The sequence below is a fragment of the Lithobates pipiens genome, unplaced genomic scaffold, assembly GCF_037356315.1.
Source record: "Lithobates pipiens isolate NorthernLeopardFrog02 unplaced genomic scaffold, aLitPip1_a1.2 Scaffold_28, whole genome shotgun sequence".
NCBI classification, from domain to species: Eukaryota; Metazoa; Chordata; class Amphibia; order Anura; family Ranidae; genus Lithobates; species Lithobates pipiens.
In genome coordinates this window covers 35,969,420-35,987,089 of record NW_027507789.1, presented here as the reverse complement: position 1 = coordinate 35,987,089, position 17,670 = coordinate 35,969,420, and the positions used below count along the sequence as shown (strand labels likewise).

The following is a 17,670-nucleotide window of genomic DNA, read 5'->3' as shown; positions in this document are numbered from 1 at the left end:
ACATTGGGTCTTGTTATTGGCAAAGAATGCAGCAGATTTGCTGGCCATAGTGACAACAGAAGGGGTGTTGAGGATCCCATAGGGTGGAGGGCAGTGTTAACCTTTAAGCTACCAGAGCGATGGCCCTACTAGGATCATCTTTGACTGTAGCCCAGGTAATTCCTTAAATCGCAGCGTCTTTTTTTGCAGTAGTTACCTGTTTATTGGCCAGTTGGGGGGGGGGGGTCTCATGAGTAGCCCTTTGGCCAACAGATAAATAGCTGTTTTGTGCAAGGTAGGTTTTGTGATTGTCAGTTATGCTATTCCAGCACTTGTCCCATGGGTCCATTCCTCATGCGCTGTAATTGGTTTTCTTATTCATTATGGTACTTCAATCATTTGCATCCCAAAATCTGCCCCGGCAAGCAGACAGGAATATGTGCCCCCCCGACCCCCCCCCCTCCCTCCCAAACTCCCTATATAAAAACGATGCCTTCAAAGATCTGGGCCTGTGTGGTCAGCCTACCTGGTCAGCTGTTGGTAAATATCATTTTTATCCTTCTCAACAAATGTATCCTGATCAGCTCATTGTATTTATTTACCTCTGTTTGTCACATCCTGTGATGTCACGGCTGATCCCAGGCATGCTTTTCCTACATCTTGACATCATCGAGCCTAACCACACCCCTTGGCAGAGAGATGTCACAATATAGTACATCGGAAGATTTAATTCAGCCTCCATGCAGAAATAATGTCTGATTCATAGCCTTTGTGCTTGTTTTAAGGTGCAGATGTCTTTCCAGCTAGTGCTTTCCCCGCTGCCTGTGGGTGCGTTTAGCAGGGGTTAATTTTTGGGCTGTTGCAGCACATCTTCGCTCCATGTACTCGGTGCATCTTCAGCACTGTGGAGTCCTCTCTGTGCATTCCAGTGCATCGCTTCCTTCTCTTCTAACTTTTTTTATAACCTTTCTCACACCGACATAGTTGCCAAATGTTCCTTGTTTCCAGGATTTGAAGAGTTATCCTTAGAAAATCTTCTCGGATTTTGAGCACTGATCTCTTTCTTGATGATGTTCCTGGTGCCTCTTGAAGTTAGGCACTTGTGCAAGAATTTGAAGATGTAAAGTGAACCTGTTGGCCAGGCTATGGGCATTATTTATATATTTTTGACTCATAGCTGGCCCCTTAATTGGGCCATGATAGCTGAGGCCAGTAGGAAGGGCTCCCAATCATGCGGCACAGTGCCAACACCATTGGGAGCCAGTCTTACCAATTGTCGGTAGTTCACTTTGAGCTGTCAGCTGGAGGTGCTGGTGAAGCGCGCCCCAAAAATGATGCATTTATGCAGAGGCTGGGCGTTAAGGCGCACCCGCTTTGCCGCTACATATATGTTGCTGTCATATAGGATTAGGCATTAAACGTGTTTTAAAGCAAGTCCTCACTGACCTCTGTAGCTGCAGGCACTGTGGAGAAAATACTTCCTAAATATTTAAAGTGGTTCTAAAGGCTTGTTTTTTTTCCTTCTTTAAAAAAATAAACACATCATACTTACCTGCTCTGTGCAGTGGTTTTCGACAGAGCAGCCTTGATCCTCCGCTGGCGCTTATGACCACTCCCCTTTGCAGAGCTCCCCCTAGAGCAAGCTGCTTGCTCTGGGGGCACTCGCTCCTTACAGGCTGTGATTGATGAACAATGGCTCCCACTGTTGTGTCTCAGTCAATCAGGAGAGAGAGACCCGGGAGAGCCTCAGCTCTCATGCACATCATTTAGGGCTCAGGTAAGTATTGAGGGGGGGGGGGCTGCGGGAGGAGCTGCACCCTGAAGGTTTTTTACCTTCATGCATTATCTTCAATCTTCAAATCTTCAGCTTTTAAAACAACTTTAAAGCAGATGTCCTGAAGTCCTTCAAGTCATTCTCTCAACAGCTTTGTTCACCATGCCCCCCCTGCCTCCCAGCAGTGATTCAACAGCCTTTTAATCTCCAAAGCAGCCATTCTCAATCAGGGTTCCTTCTGAGGTTGCTTGGGTTTCATTGAGCTGTGGCTGATTGATCGTTTATCTCCAGAGGTTGCTAGGGCTTCATTAAACTGTAGCTGATTGACCTGCCTACATGGTTCTGGATTCAACGCCGGATTCACAACAGCTGTCTGTAAGGGTGGCATTCTGACCACCATTGTAAAGAGAGCATTCTTCCAAGTGACCACCAATGTAAGGGGCATTCTTCACACAGACCCCTGATGATTTTACTTTAACAGGGATTCTCCGAGACCTGAAAATTTATTTGGGGTAAAACATTGAGAAACAGGAACAGCTGATTTGCAGCAAGAAACATTGAGGATGAATTGCTCCACAATACCTGCAGCTACATAGGTCGATGGGGGCTTGTTTTAATGCTTCTTTAATGTTTGCTGAGAAAAAGTTAATGCTTGAATATCCATAGTCTGGCCACAGGTTTGCTTTAAGATCTACATCTTTCTACTCTTCTCAAAATTACAGATTTAAGCCCAGAATGCAAAAGTAAACGCAACGTTTTTCATAGTGGAGATGCTGGGTTTCATTTAAGGCTGGCCATACATGGTTGAATTTTGAAAGAATTTTCCTTTGAAAATCAGAAAATGTGTGCGGATCGATGATCCCACCATTGATTTCGAAATTTGATCAACCAAGCCTTCAATTTCACCTCATGTTGTTACAGAAAATAATTTTCATGGCTGGGAATCTTCTTTTCTTTCCGGGAATTTTCTTTTCTTGCACATGCGCATTTCTTTTTTCGATTAACGTTTCTTGCACGATTCTCCCATCCTTGATTAGAAAATTGTTCATTTTTCACAAAATTTCCAACATGTCCGATTACTCAAATTCGATGGCCGCACGAAAATCGGCTGTTGCTGCAGCCCACTAATGGTGCGAAATACGAACGAAAATTCTTAGATAGGATTTTCGAAAGAAAATTCTTTCGAAATTCAACCCATGCCGTAGATCTTAGCAAAAAATTTAGGTAAATGTAATACTTGTTTTATATTTAATGATATCAGCGGCTCCTGATTTTTAAACCCAGTTTTGCTTTTTCAGAGACCATAGTTTTTCTTTAAAAAGCAGTCCGCCATATGTTATAATTCAGTTTATGAAATACATTGTGAAAGGACTGTAGAGTTTCATTCTTTTCTAAACCAGGATTAATAGTAGCTATTATACATACACTGTTACATCAACAATGTCCCTAGAAATTATGTTAAAGTATGAAAAATATGCTACGTAGTTGTCTCCTCTGGTTTTCCTTTGCGCTGTCTGATCTTTTTTTTTTTCTGTTCCCCTAGCAGTGCTCATCTACCTATCTCCTTGTCTTCCATGGCTTTCTGCCTAATCCCTTGAAGTGTTTGTTTCCCATAACTAATATGTATTCCCGTCTATTCCTGTTATTGACTCACCACTCTGTTTTCTCTTTGCTATTTATGTGACTCCAGTCCGTTCCCTTTAATGTTTCCTCATGTTAGTTGTTCATCTCTCTAAGCTTACTCTAATCGAGCCATCTTCTACTGCTATCCTGACCTCTGCTAGAACTCTGAAAGCAGTTGCTGTTATATCGTTTATTTACAGTGATTGACATCACCGAATTGATGAAGCGGTATGAGCTATGAATTTAAAAAAAAATTTTTATTTGATAAGTGCAAGAAATACCTGTTGATCTTTCTAATATTCTTGTAAGGTGATAGCTGCCTGGGGTGTATTCTCTTCAGTTTTCACTACAGTACACCTCCCTCTTATGTTATGGAAAAGAGGAGAGGCGGGAGCATTCTGTAGTCCTGTCCTAGGGTGACAGTGCTGACCTAAATACTGCACAGAAAGGACAGAAAGGGATTGTTTTACTAAAAACTGGAGAGTGTAAAACAGGGGCATTTCTGGGTGGCAAAAAGACCAGGGGCTTCAGTCCGAAGTCCAAGACTGTGAAAAAATGTAGCACTAAAACAAATAGTGCAGTCAAAATACCTAAAAAGTATTAGTGCATACAATATTTAAATACAAAATATTAAAGTCCAAATAAGTGCAATAAATATGTATGTAGGACCGAACCATTTTTTTGAATGTGTGGAAGTCCAACAGTGAAGTGATGATCTCCCGATAGGAAATAAATCCAAAACTGGTGAATCCTTAAAGTGAAAAGAGATTGTGCACTCTTACCGGAATAGGTGGATCCAGATGTCAACGACACCTAATCAAACAGGCATGGATATCCGGATAGATAGATCTCCCGAATGGAGATGAGGACCCCAGATCTCAAATGGCGTCTCTAATCAGCTGGGAAGATCTCCACAGTATCCAACGAACATGAGAGAGCTGCTTGGCCAATGATAACACTAACTCTCATCCAGCCATAATGTAGGGGAAAAAAGAGAGGGAATGCTCCAATGGTGCAGGTCAAAAACAGCTGGTTTATTGAAACTGACAGAAATAAAAATGGTAAAAAAGTGATCACGTATTAATAAAAGCAATGTGGAGAGCGATGAGCCTTGCCCGACACGTTTCGTCCCTATTGGACATCTACAGGGGCTTCCGAAGCTAGGTGAGAGTGCTACCCACTACACCACTGTGCCGTCCCTTCAGTGAGTATAACAAACATGCTTTACAGCATATAAAGATTGATTTTACTGTTGTGAGTTTAGTAACAATTTAAGTTTTGACAAAAAAACCTGGAGGCCGATTGGTTTCCATGCAGAGCTGCACCAGATTTTACATTCTGCAGTTTTATCAACCTTAAAGTGCGTTACTGGCAGGATCATTATATAGAAAATAGCCTGAACAAAGAAAACGAATGTGGCCAACACATCTATATCAATATATAAAATGTTTGTTCTTGAATTTACATATGCTTTACTATTCTTTTTTGTTTCCCACACCCTTGGTCACCTACATAAAATAATTATAGAATAAGTAGCACAAGGGACAAATAGGATATGGAAAGTGCAACATTTTAGTTTAATCACTATAACAGTGCAATAGGCATTATGATTGGTTCATATGATCTGCTGCACATTGTTATGGGAATAAGCCTGAAATAAAAAGGAAGAACTTGATTGGTTGTTACAGGTAACACTCAAATTCATTGATCTGTGTATGTTTAAAGTGGTTCTAAAAGCTTTAGTTTTTTTGACTTTCATGCATTCAGTGTGAAGCTCCTCCCACAGCCCCCCCCCCCCAATACTTACCCAAGCTTGATCGCGATCCAGTAATGAGCATGAGCGGCTGCTCCCCCCGGGCCTCTGCCAACTGATTGGTAATCACAGTTCACAGCCAGTGAGGACAGAGAGGGAGCGGAGGCCGAGTTCCATTCTGGGTGTCTTATGGACAAACAGAATGGGGCTCGGAAGTGAACATGTAAGAGTGCCCCCATAGTAAGCAGCTTGCTCTGGGGTCACTTGGAGAAGAGGAAGAACTAGGAGCACCGCCAGGGTCCGGGAAGAGGAAGATCCGGGCTGCTCTGTGCAAAACTACTGCACAGAGCAGGAGTATAACATGTTTGTTAGTTTTAAAAAATAAAAAAATACCTTTAATTTGACCTTAAGGCTGTATTCACACCTGAGAATGGGCCCAACACTGATTACATGCGTGAACCCCTGCAGGGGTTTCCCAGCGATTGGCTGCAGGAGGCAGCCCTATTGAAAGCAGCTGATTGCAGCCAATCACATGTAATCGTTAATGCATTGATTAGCTAGTGATCAGTTCTGGACTCAGACAGTCCAGACATTGCTTCCAATGGGACTCCCCTACAGCTAAACATCAGGAACCCCCACTGGGGTTCTCTTATGTAATTGGTGTTGGGCCCAGTGGCGGCCGCTCATAAGGGTGGTGCAGGGGCACTGTCCCCCTAATCCATGCTCCTGGCCCCTAATCTCTATGCAGAGCACCGGACGCATAGATTTCAATATGTTTTTTTTTTTTTTGAGAAACACATGATTAGATACAGAGGCTCTAATTGGATTCAAAAAGGGTGGGCTCGGGGCGCAACGCACTGCGCCCCAAGTGCACACATTTGCCACATTAGTGAGCGAATATTCGCTAATGTCTTTCTGCTTCTCCTCCCAGCCAATCAGGAAGCAGGTAGAGAAGTGACCGCCGGGACTTGGAAGGAGATGCAGGGGGGAAGTCACCAAAGCCACAACCTGCGATGGGGTAACAGCGGGGTTGGCAGACGGCCTGGCGGTTGATGGGTGAGCAATCTATCGTGCCAGGTTTGCCACCCCCCCCCAAAAAAAATTGAGTGCCAGCTGCCACTGGTTGGGGTCATTCACAAGTTTGAATGTGGCCTAAAGGGAAAGTATAGCATAATGTTTTCAGTGGTAACAGTAAATACATTTTTTACATGACTTTCATTTGTTTACAAGTTTGCCCTAAATTTTGAGATTTCTAGTTTAGCCACTAGAGGGAACACTCAGTGGCTTAATATAATCACTCTTTCTCTCTTAACAGCTTTTACAATATCAGCCATACAGGGAGTGCATTATTGCAATGAGTCAGCGGACTCATCAACTTGTATTGTAAGAAGTAGCAATAAAGCAAAACCTTTATGGAGCACTGCTGAGTGGAAAGCAGAACCAATATGGCTGTGCCATGTACAAACTTTTTTTTCAAATTATATACAGAAACAAAGCTTTTAAAATATTGAAACGCGTTGATTCGATTTTTTCTCCAAACTGATCTCCTTGATATGTTTCTTTAAAGTGTCACTAAACCCGCATCATAAAAAACTATTAATAAATGCTGTATTACATGCTGTTCATACTCACTCAGTCACTGTGACATTTTCTGTATTCTGCAAAAAAAAACTGGTTAATCCTGCCTCTTCCTATCTCTACCTTCTGTTTATGTCCCCAATTCAGCTAGGGATTTTTCAGCTGTGGTGGCAACTCTGCACATGCTCAGTTTGCAGTGTATTTTCTACCCTGAGCATTTTCTCCCTATAGCATCTGAGTAGCCATTGTGACTATAGAGTCGCACAAATGAGCAAAGACACAGTAGTAATGACAGCCCACTCCCTCCCTCCTCCTCTTCCTCCATGCCCGCTGATCAGCTAAACACAATGGAGATGGGTTATTACATGTAGATTAATGGAGGCTTCACCTCCCTCTAAATCTAAGACACAGGCTGGAGGGGGCGTGACGCAGCCTGTGACTGGCAGAAATCCACCCACACCATTTTATTGCCAAAAAATAATAAAGATCTCATTACAAATATATATTTGTATGACAATTTAAAACAGTTTATTGATAGTAATTATTTATTTTTACTCTGCATTCCAAAAGCTGTTTTTTTTTAACATGTGACCAGCAGTAGAGGACTAAAGACTCCTGTTGCTTATGCTTCCCTGCAGACAGGCTGGGAAAGAGCTGGGTCATGTCACAGCTGTATATCAGTTAGGAAACAGGTAATTGGATGTTTTTTTTAATTAAAATTATTACAGTGCCATCCACATACATGCATAGAAGAGACAATGTAAATTAAATAGTGTGTGCATTTAGGGTTATTTTAACTTATTTTGGAATGAGTTCTTTTCTACTCAACCCGTCATCAAGTTGATATATCCGGTCTTGAAGCTGAATATTTTGGTCATTAACAACTTGATGTTGAATTTCCAGTTTGTCTAGTATATCTCGTTTAGATTTTTTTAGTTCCTTTACTCTTCTGCTTATGTGGGCTACTTCACTCTTAGGAATTGTCATCTGTTCCGCCTCCATTTACTGCTCCAGGTCTGACCTTGTGGGTAGAGAGCAGATATAAGCTCGTAGTTCAGAATTATCTTCATCCATGTCGGGGGTTGGAAGAGTGGTGACCTGAGATGAGAGAGTTGGAGTAGGTGGAATGCTGTACAGGAGTGCCCCATTATGTGTAGGTGAGTCCCATAATGATGGTGGGTCAGGTGACACTGCACTCAAAAAGTTGTGGCTCCAGTGGGAAGTGAGATCTACTGCAAAGACTGAAAAACGAATTGTAACTGCTGGGACAGAGGTCCACCAAAGACAGGAGTCACCTGGAAGTTTTTCTTGTTCCCCTTAAAGAGGAAGTAAACTCTCCCACTCTGATGCTTCTTTTCATTTAGTCCATTATAATAAGTAATTATCAGACTATAGCCACTGTAATCCAGCCCAAATCGCATATTACTTACTGTTTAAAGAAACTTTAAAAAACTTGTTTCCAGGGGTTAGGCAGCGCCATCTTAAGTATTGTTTTCTGAGTCCACAGTGGAGTGTATTTCCGCCCTTACATTGAGCACTTCCTGTACTGTTAACCAAGCCTCCTTCTCAATCCACTGTTTCTATGGCAACCCTGCTTCCCTGTTCATAGCTTACTTGTTTATTTCATAGTATTTACTTGTGCCGATGTCTAATGTTTCCCTTTGCCAGTCTTATCAGCTTCAGCTGATAAGACTGCAGTAATGGCCAGGTTTACATTGTATGCCATGTCACATGGTCACATGGTGTGTAGGAGGAAGCTCTGAATGAGTCTGAAGTCTCCTGGGAGTTCAGTGTTGTGTGCTGTAGGAAGTCCTGATAACAGATAGATAAGACATAGAGAGTGTGCCGTAAATCAGGGGAGATCTGGGCATGCTCAGTGACTTCATTCTAAAGAACAAAAAGGATTACAACAATACTAAGCGAGTAAGGAGATGTCTACAAGCAGTGTTCATTAGAGTTTTTTATGCTGATTTACATGGGACAAAGTTGTGGGGGAGGGTTTACAACCACTTTAATGGTGGTGGATAGTGATCCTTGATATCGAACATCTTTTTCCACCGAGAGCCAGCCACGTCCCCCATATATCAAACATTTAAAAGACTATACAAGACCGTACATTGATGTAGAACTTTTCCTTTCTGATGTAGAGCTTCAATGCCTACAACAGATCTTGGTACCTTTACTGTAGCAAGGCCAACCTGCTCATAGTAGTTTGGGAAGCTATAAGTTCCAGCATGACATGTTGACTCAGGCTTTTAGGAAAGTCTGAGAATTACAGCAGTCCCACATCAGGTACCAGTCTACATGAAGTACTGCCTGTGTCAACACATGGAATTATCCTTAGTTAAGCCTCTGCCAGTGTCAATAAGTCCTGTCCTTTCTCTGCTCCAGCCATTTTTGTTTATATGTACACTATGTTAATAAAAAAGCTTGAAGCTGCAATCTGCATATGTGTGCTGTGGCATATAGCAAATAGCAGCAGGAAGCAGCTAAGGGCCACAAGGCAAGGTGTGAGCTTTATCCAGCACTACCCCTAGGGGGCCCCATTAACAGATTCTCTCCTGGACATAAGGTATGCATGGCCTCCCACTAGTAAAAAGAAGCAGATTGACCAGGCTTGCTTAGTGCCTTTAGTCTCTCTTTTTTTTTTTTAATATATTTTCAACTTGCCAGGTCTTATTTACACGGGCGGCATTCAACAGCTTCTTGAATACACTAATATCTCGGATTGCGAGTAACATGGTTAACGAGCATTTCGCAATAAGAGCTATTCTTTTTCTTAAATCCTGACTCGGTTTGCAAGCGTTGTCTCGCAAAATGAGCAGGATTCGAGGATCTGCGGTCTGCGGTACCGCATTTGGCCAGAGGTGCGGGGGCGCTGGTGACAATTGGAGCCGTTTAGATGCACTCGGAGCTACCTGGAAACACTGCATTCTTGAGTGTTTCCGAGCCTCCCCGAATGTTTCTGAGTGCATCAGAGCAGCTCCGAGCGGTTTCCTAGTGTCTCCGGTGCCCCCCAATCTCTGGCCACATGCAGTACTGCATACAATGGAAGTCACTGTGGAACGAATTATCTGAGTTTCCATTGACTTCTATGGGGAAACTCGCTTTGATATACGAGTGCTTTGGATTACAAGCATTCTTCTGGAACTAAATATGCTCGTAATCCAAGGTACCACTGTACCTGTTTTTTTTGCAGCCAAGTGGGGATTTTGTGAAATCCTGGACAGGTGATTTTAAGGCTGCATTGGCACTATGGTAGCCCCTGAATGTGCACAAAATCCCATAATTTAGTGCTTGTTCATTAGATGCCCAAAAATATGTCTAGCTTTCAGTGCCTTTTATTGTTAATGGCAACCCCAATCATGTAAAGCAAGATGTGCATTCTTGTTTGTGAAAAACACAGCAAAACCTGTGGTTAAAAAACGATAGAAGCTCAAAAAGGTGCATGGGTTTCTATGTTGTATTTTTTGCACGTAATGGCAGATTATTGAAATAAATGTGCTGTCCTATGCATTAAGCATGACACACAAAAAAATCACATATGCATGACACCAACGTCAGGCGATATATTGTGAATGGGGGCTAAAACTTTTCTTTTCTTCTATAACTGCTTATGTACTTTGTATAAACATTATTTTTTTTAACAAATAAACATTCTGAAATGTATAAAGAGACAACACAGCACAGGCTGTTTATTTTCAGATTGTTTCTGTCTGATTGAAACCTGGGACTGGAGCCCTTAGTACTGGCAGGCAGGAAGGGGGAGGAGTCACCATAATGCTTTCACTTTGTGTCAATTTCAGTTTGAGCTACTGAGCTCTGTAAGCAATAGGCTTTTTTTCAGTAAAGCAGACAAGGAAAACATGGAAAGATGTATTCAGGAGACTAAAGCTCCACCTACTGGTTGGATATAAGAAAACAAATATTCAAATGAATTATTTCATATTTATCTGAAAAGGAAAAAAAATATTTATATTGTTTGTTTCTCCCCACCATAATACATAAACAAAAATACATACAAAATTAGTATACTTTGGGGTTAATTTACTAAAACTGGAGAGTACCAAAATCTGGTGAAGCTATGCATAGTAGTCAATCAGCTTCTAACTTTAGCTTTGTGGCTCTCGTTCTGGGTGGACGTCATATGACGTCGCCCCAGAACAGCGGCTCCTGTGCGCCCGTGGGGGAGCAGCATGGCGAATACGGCCATGCTGTGTTCCTAAGACATGGCAGGACTCCGATCACAGGTAAATGTGGAAGTACCGGTAAATGGGTCTCATCGCCTCACACTGACAGTGTGGTGAGGAGAGCCAATCAGCGGCGTCTCCTCGTACAGGTAAGCACAGGTAATCAGTGCTGCCCATCAATGCTCATCAGTGCCTCCTATCTGTGCCAATCAATGCTGCCTATCCATGCCCATCAGTGCCACCTATCTGTGCCCCCTATCATTGCCCACCAGTGCCGCCTATCACTGCCCATCATTGCCACCTCTGTGTCCACCAGGGTCACCCGTCAGTGCTCATCAGTGCTGCATATCTGTGCCCATCAGTGCCACCTAAACAGTGTCCATAAGCGCCGCCTCATAAGTGCCCATAAATGTCACCTCATCAGTGCCCATTAGTGCAGCCTATCAATGCCCATCAGCGCACATCAGTGAAGGAGAAAAATTACTTATTTACAAAATTTACTGACAGAACTAAGAAAACTTTTTTTTTTCAAATAAAAAACCCAGCAGTGATTAAATACCACCAAAAGAAAGCTCTGTTTGTGTGAAGAAAAAGCATTTGGATATTTGCAGTATCCGCGTAACTGTCATTTCAAATGTGACAGTGCTGAAAGCTGAAAAATGGCTTGGGGGGAAGGGGGTGAAAGTCCCCAGTATGGAATGGGTTAAAGAGGAGTTCTGGCCCCCTCAGCCAAAAAATTCTAAGTCAGCAGCTGCAAATACTGTAGACTTTTACTATTAGGACACTTACCTGTCCAGGTATCCGGCGGTGTCCTCACCCCAGCCGATTCTTAAATCGGCTCTTGGGTGCTGGCGCTGCCATCTTGGGTAAGGGAAACCGGCAGTGAAGCCTTGTGGCTTCACAGACAGTTTCCTATTGTGCATGCATGAATTATGCTGCGCTTTGTGAATGGGCCGGCTGCAGGGGGGGGGGGGGGAAACTTCCGGCAAAACTTGCCATAGCGAACTGGACCGGAAGTGGGAGCGGGTACCTGCAGAACTGCATGCATATGTGATCCTTGGTGGAAACTTAGCTTGGGGGATTCTCTTAATTTCTCTCTTTCAGCCTATGGGGACGAATGAGCAAAATCTTAAAGTGTTACTAAACCCACAACATAAAAATTAGTCTGTATATGCAGTGAAGCATGCTTGTTATACTCACTGTGGAACCTAAGGGGTTAATTATCTGCATTGTGTAAAAAGGCTGTTTGATGCTGTCTTCTGATCCTCCCCTTTTCCCACTGTCCCCAATCCATCTCCTGATGTACAGGGCCTTTGCAAGCACTCTGCACATGCTCAGTTTGGTGTGTATTGCTAGAGTTTTTTTTTTCCCCTTGGGAGGGTGCATGTGATCAGCACAGGGCCAATCAGCACTGTCCAGACAGACGGTCAGGGGTCCTGCAGCCTTAAAGGACAGTCAGAGGAGAATGAAAACTCCTCCTACAAGCTGTAACCAGACACTGATAGAAGTCACAAGACTGTTATATACTGCTGATGAAAAAGGGTATTTAGCACTTTATATTTACTAAAATAATTTTATTTCTGTGTCCTATGTACTATGAGAGACCAGATAGCATGCATGCAGGGTCCTGGGTTTAGTAACACTTTAACGTGTATGGCCAGCCCTAGATTGACATGTAACTTTAAATGGGCTTTAAGCGGAACTAAAAGCAAAAAATACTCGCCTAAGCTCTAAAAATCTGACACCCACAAAGTTCCTTGCCGGCATCATCTCTCCAGCTTCTTCCAGATGCTGGTCTTTGGCCGTCTTGATGGACCGGTTTCCTGATGACGTTGCTCAGGAGTCATTCATCCCGGCATATTGGCACTGTGCCGGAAATGTAAATAAAGCTGAGCATGCACAGCTCTCTTTACATTCTGGGGAGGATTGTGAACAGGCAATAGACATTGCCACAAGCAAACATTTTTAAAAGATTACAAAAGGCACATTGGTGGAAGTCGTATCTTAACAATAGTATAAAGCTGCTTTGTGTGCAGTAAAGCATGCCTAAAGTGCATATGTGCTAATGGACTCAGAAGATGAGCACTGATTGGTTGGTCTGGGTACCCTCACTTTGTACATCGCTACTGATTTTAGCAGTGCTTTCCTGAATCATTGCAGGAGTTGTTTTCTTCACAGTTCTACCCACATGTAGCGTGTTACACACATCATGTTATCTTTACAGTATATTCCTTGTCACATTCCTCCCCTGTGTCTCACAACTTTCACTCCTCAGTGTAACACCCTGTCACCCCCCCACCCCCCCCCCCAGGTCAGCAGTTTGTGTCCCCCTCCCCCTCTGTCATCCTCCTCCTCCAATGTTCTGGCTGCTCCCCTGTGTAATCTGTGCTGTGCTCCCTCAGGTTAATCCCGCTCACTATCATCTGCTGCCTCCCCCCCTCACATCCACAAGCCCCCTGCATCTGTCTTGCTTTGCTTTTTTCAATCACAACCTTTCACTCCTGACATCTCCATCTCTCTGGTATAAAATCCTGGCCTCGTCCTCCTCAGCCTCATCACTGGAGGCTCCCTATACTGCTCTCTGTATACTGCCCTCCGTATACTGCCCTCTGTATACTGCTCTGAGATATGACATGTGTCATGTGTGTGCAAGGAAGGCTTTATGTATGTTAATGTGAATGTCTGTGTGTGATACAATCTGACTGCTACCTGTAATCCGTCATTTCACATATTGTCTATCTATCTATCCATCCTAAATCTATCTGCCTATCATCTATCTTAGCTACCTACAATCCATTCATCCATCCATTATCAGTCTATATATCCATCCATCCATCCATCCATTATCAGTCTATATATCCATCCATCCATCCATCCATTATCAGTCTATATATCCATCCATCCAGTATCTATTATCCATTTATTTATTCGATATCTATTATCCATCCATCCAGTATCTATCTATCTATCTATTTATCCATCCTATATCTATCTGTCTGTCTATCATCTATCTTAACTGCCTACTAATTATCTATTCATCCATCCATTATCGGTCTATCTCGCTATCCCTCCATTCATCCTATATCTGTTTTTTTGTATCTATTATCCATCCATCTAGTATCTATCTATCTATCTATCTATCTATCTATCTATCTATCTATCTATCTATCTATCTATCTATCTATCATCTTTCTTACCTACCTACATACTATCCATTCATCCATCCATCATCAGTGAAGTGAAAGTGAAGAGAAGGGGTTTGAAGTATGTAATGTACAGAGTACAGGGGTCAGGTGTATGTAACAAACAATGAGCAATGATCTGCAGAGCCCAATTAAAAAATTCTTAAATGCACTTTTCTTTATTAATTTGGGTGCATTTATTACATTTTTGCATAATGTGGAATTTTACTTTAAAGTACTGTACAACCCAATATAAAAAGTGCAATGGTCAGGCGTATGCTACGTATTGTGGAACATACAGAGCACAGAGGTCAGGATTACTTAAAGTGGAACTGCGATTGCATGGCGTTTGTTATAATGTGTAAGTACTGTACGCTAAGCCTGCTGTTTACCTTCCTCCAGTAATGACTGGCCTGAGCTATGCCTTGTCGCTTCATCCTCCAGTGCCTCCATCTTTTCCGTCCCCTTTTCTATGTCGCTTTTCCTTGGCTATTAGGCAGCACATGTACCACAGGCAGTGTACTCTGATTGTACTCTGATTGAAAACTTGCTATTGGATAGGGGAAAGCATTTTCTTTTTACAGAAGCAAATAAATCTCTTTGCAATCTTTAACAAAAAAAGAAACAGATTCACATTTAGGGACTGTTCACACCATTTGTTTTGGGTTGAATTGGGTAGCCTTGCCCCGCACAGTCCCGATGCAAGCGCAAGGTGATTGTGTTGCTGTGGCATGCCCTGACAAAAATACCGCACACTAAATCTTCCCTAGTAAAAATGTACCACCAAAATATCAGCAAATATCCCCCCCGCCCCCCACCCCTATGCAAAAACCTCTTCAAAAACCTCTGCAATTAAAAATCCTCCAAACCAAGAAAAAGTCCCTGCCAAATGTACCCCCCTTCACTTAAGCTACCCCTCCAAAGGAAAAAAAAACCCCACCATGCAAAACTCCCTTCCCAAAGCAAAGCCCACCTTCCCTCAAGCAACCAACTCAAAGCAGTTGTAAACCCATAAAATGAAAAATGAGCAAAGCATATCCCTCCAATAATGTGTACTTGTCTCAGTCCAAAGCACCTGATGTGAATCTTGTCTGATCTCTCCTTCTGACATTTAAAGCGATTGTAAAGGATTTTTTTTTTTAAATAACAAACATCTCTATACTTACCTACTCTGACCTTCCCTTCTCGGTTCCCTCGCTGGCGCTCCTGGCTCCTCCTCTCTGTCCATTTCCGCCATGGGAAGCGCACATGCTCACTTCCAAGCCTCGCAATTGCGTCCATTGACACAGACAGCAGGACTCAGCCCTGCCCCCAGGACTCAGCCCTGCCCCCTTTTCCTTCGACATTGCAGTTGATTGACAGAAGCGGGAGCAAATGGCTGCTGCTGCTATCAATCTGCCAAGGATTGAGACAGCAGCGAGAGACACTGCTCTTGTGCACGTTGCTGGATCGGATCGCGCTCAGCTAAGGATAAGGGTGAGCTAAGAGGATTCTGCAGCAGAGATTGCATTAAGGTAAAAAATGAAAAGGGGGGGGGGGGGGCTTTAGAACCACTTTAATCTGGATACCAAGCAATTCCCTCCAGATGATTGACACTCACAGCTGTGCATAGTTCCCTATAAGACTTTGTAGGGGAGTGTCCTTTCCCTCCACTCAGGTCTCAGATTACACTCCCTGCTCTATGCTGTGCAGTGTGTGACATCAGATCCCCGCCTCCGCCTTCTGGAATCTCAGAAATAGCCTTTGATGTTTCAACTTTGAAGGGCTGTAGAGAACAAAGGGCTGCTGATAAACAGGTACAACTTCTGGAGGAGGATTTGCATACCTCCCTACATTTTGTGATGGGAATGAGGGACCCCTACTAGCAAACGTATGTAGGCATAGGACACACCCCTGCCACACTCCCTTAAAGAAGAATTAACCAAAAAAAAGGGTAATTAAATCCACAAGAGCTTTTTTTTTTTTTTTTTACCACTACTATTCCTTTATATTGGCTTTAAAAATGTACAAATGCGGCAATATAGAATTTGAATGAAAGATTTAGCTCTAGGAAACACTTTTTGAAAGATAAAAAGTGAATTTTATATACAACTATATAGATCAGACCAAAATGAGGGACAAATGAGGAGAAACGAGGGACAGAGGGACAATTCAGGGACAGTCCCTCAAAATCAGGGACAGTTGTCCATGTATAACCTGAGGCTAGGCACCTAAATCTCACTAACCATTCCCCCCCCCCCCCCAAGGCAGCATATCATTATCCCTCCAGTGCTGGGAGTAAATTGTCACTGCTGGGTATGAATGATCATGACTCCTCCACCCATGTGACACAGGTAGGTGTCCTGAAACTGGCTCAGGCTATCACATAGGACCAGGACAGATGTCCATATCCCCATGTGAGCTTGAGCGGGATGGTTTGGAGCTTGCACAGGGCTTACTTTCCACAATCCTAGGAACCAAATAGAGCCATACTGGCACGAAGAAAGGTAAGTATTTTCTCTGCATGGGCAAAGGATGGATGGGTAAGATAAGCTCAGTTCAAGGGAGAGTCTGTTATTTTCACAGAGGTCAGATCTGACCCATAGACTTGTATTATTGACAGAGTGGAGCATCGAAGGACAGCAAAGTCCTACAGAGCAGTAATAATTGTCTGCTTATGTAATGAGCAAATGTGATTTCCAAGTGTGTGTATAAAGTATATATATTATTTTATTAAATATAAATATTTGTGCTTGTCACAAGGCCCCACATGTGCAATCCTCTTGTATCTCTCCCTATCTCTTCACTCTCCATCTCCTCTCTCTCCATCTCTTCTCTCTCCAACTCTTCTCTCTCCAACTCTTCTCTCTCCAACTCTTCACTCTCCATCTCTTCACTCTCCATCTCCTCTCTCTCCATCTCTTCTCTCTCCATCACTTTTCTCTCCATCTCTTCACTCTCCAACTCTTCACTCTCCATCTCTTCTCTCTCCATCTCTTCACTCTCCATCTCTTCTCTCTCCATCACTTCTCTCTCCATCTCTTCACTCTCCAACTCTTCACTCTCCATCTCTTCTCTCTCCATCTCTTCACTCTCCATCTCTTCTCTCTCCATCTCATCTCTCTCCATCTCATCTCTCTCCAACTCTTCTTTCTCCATCTCTTCTTTCTCCATCTCTTCTCTCTCCATCTCTTCTCTCTCCATCTCTTCTCTCTCCAATTCTTCACTCTGCATCTCTTCTCTCTCCATCTCTTCTCTCTCCATCTCTTCTCTCTCCATCTCTTCACTCTCCAACTCTTCTCTCTCCATCTCTTCTCTCTCCATCTCTTCTCTCTCCATCTCTTCTCTCTCCATCTCTTCTCTCTCCAACTCTTCACTCTCCAACTCTTTTTTTCTCCAACTCTTTTTTCTCCATCTCTTCACTCTCCATCTCTTCTCTCTCCATCTCTTCTCTTTCCAACTCTTCTCTCTCCAACTCTTTATTTTCTCTCTTCTTCCTCCAACTCTTCACTTTCTATCTTTTGTCTCTCCATCTCTTCTCACTCCATCTCTTCTCTCTCCATTTCTTCTCTCTCCAACTCTTCACTCTCCATCTCTTCTCTCTCCAACTCT

General features: G+C 43.0%; 1 protein-coding gene across 2 annotated transcripts in view; it reads left to right on the top strand.

Annotated features, from left to right (window-relative positions):
- Positions 1–17,670, top strand: part of DLGAP4 (DLG associated protein 4) — a 342,220-nt gene that overhangs the window by 389 nt on the left and 324,161 nt on the right. The window lies entirely within an intron of this gene.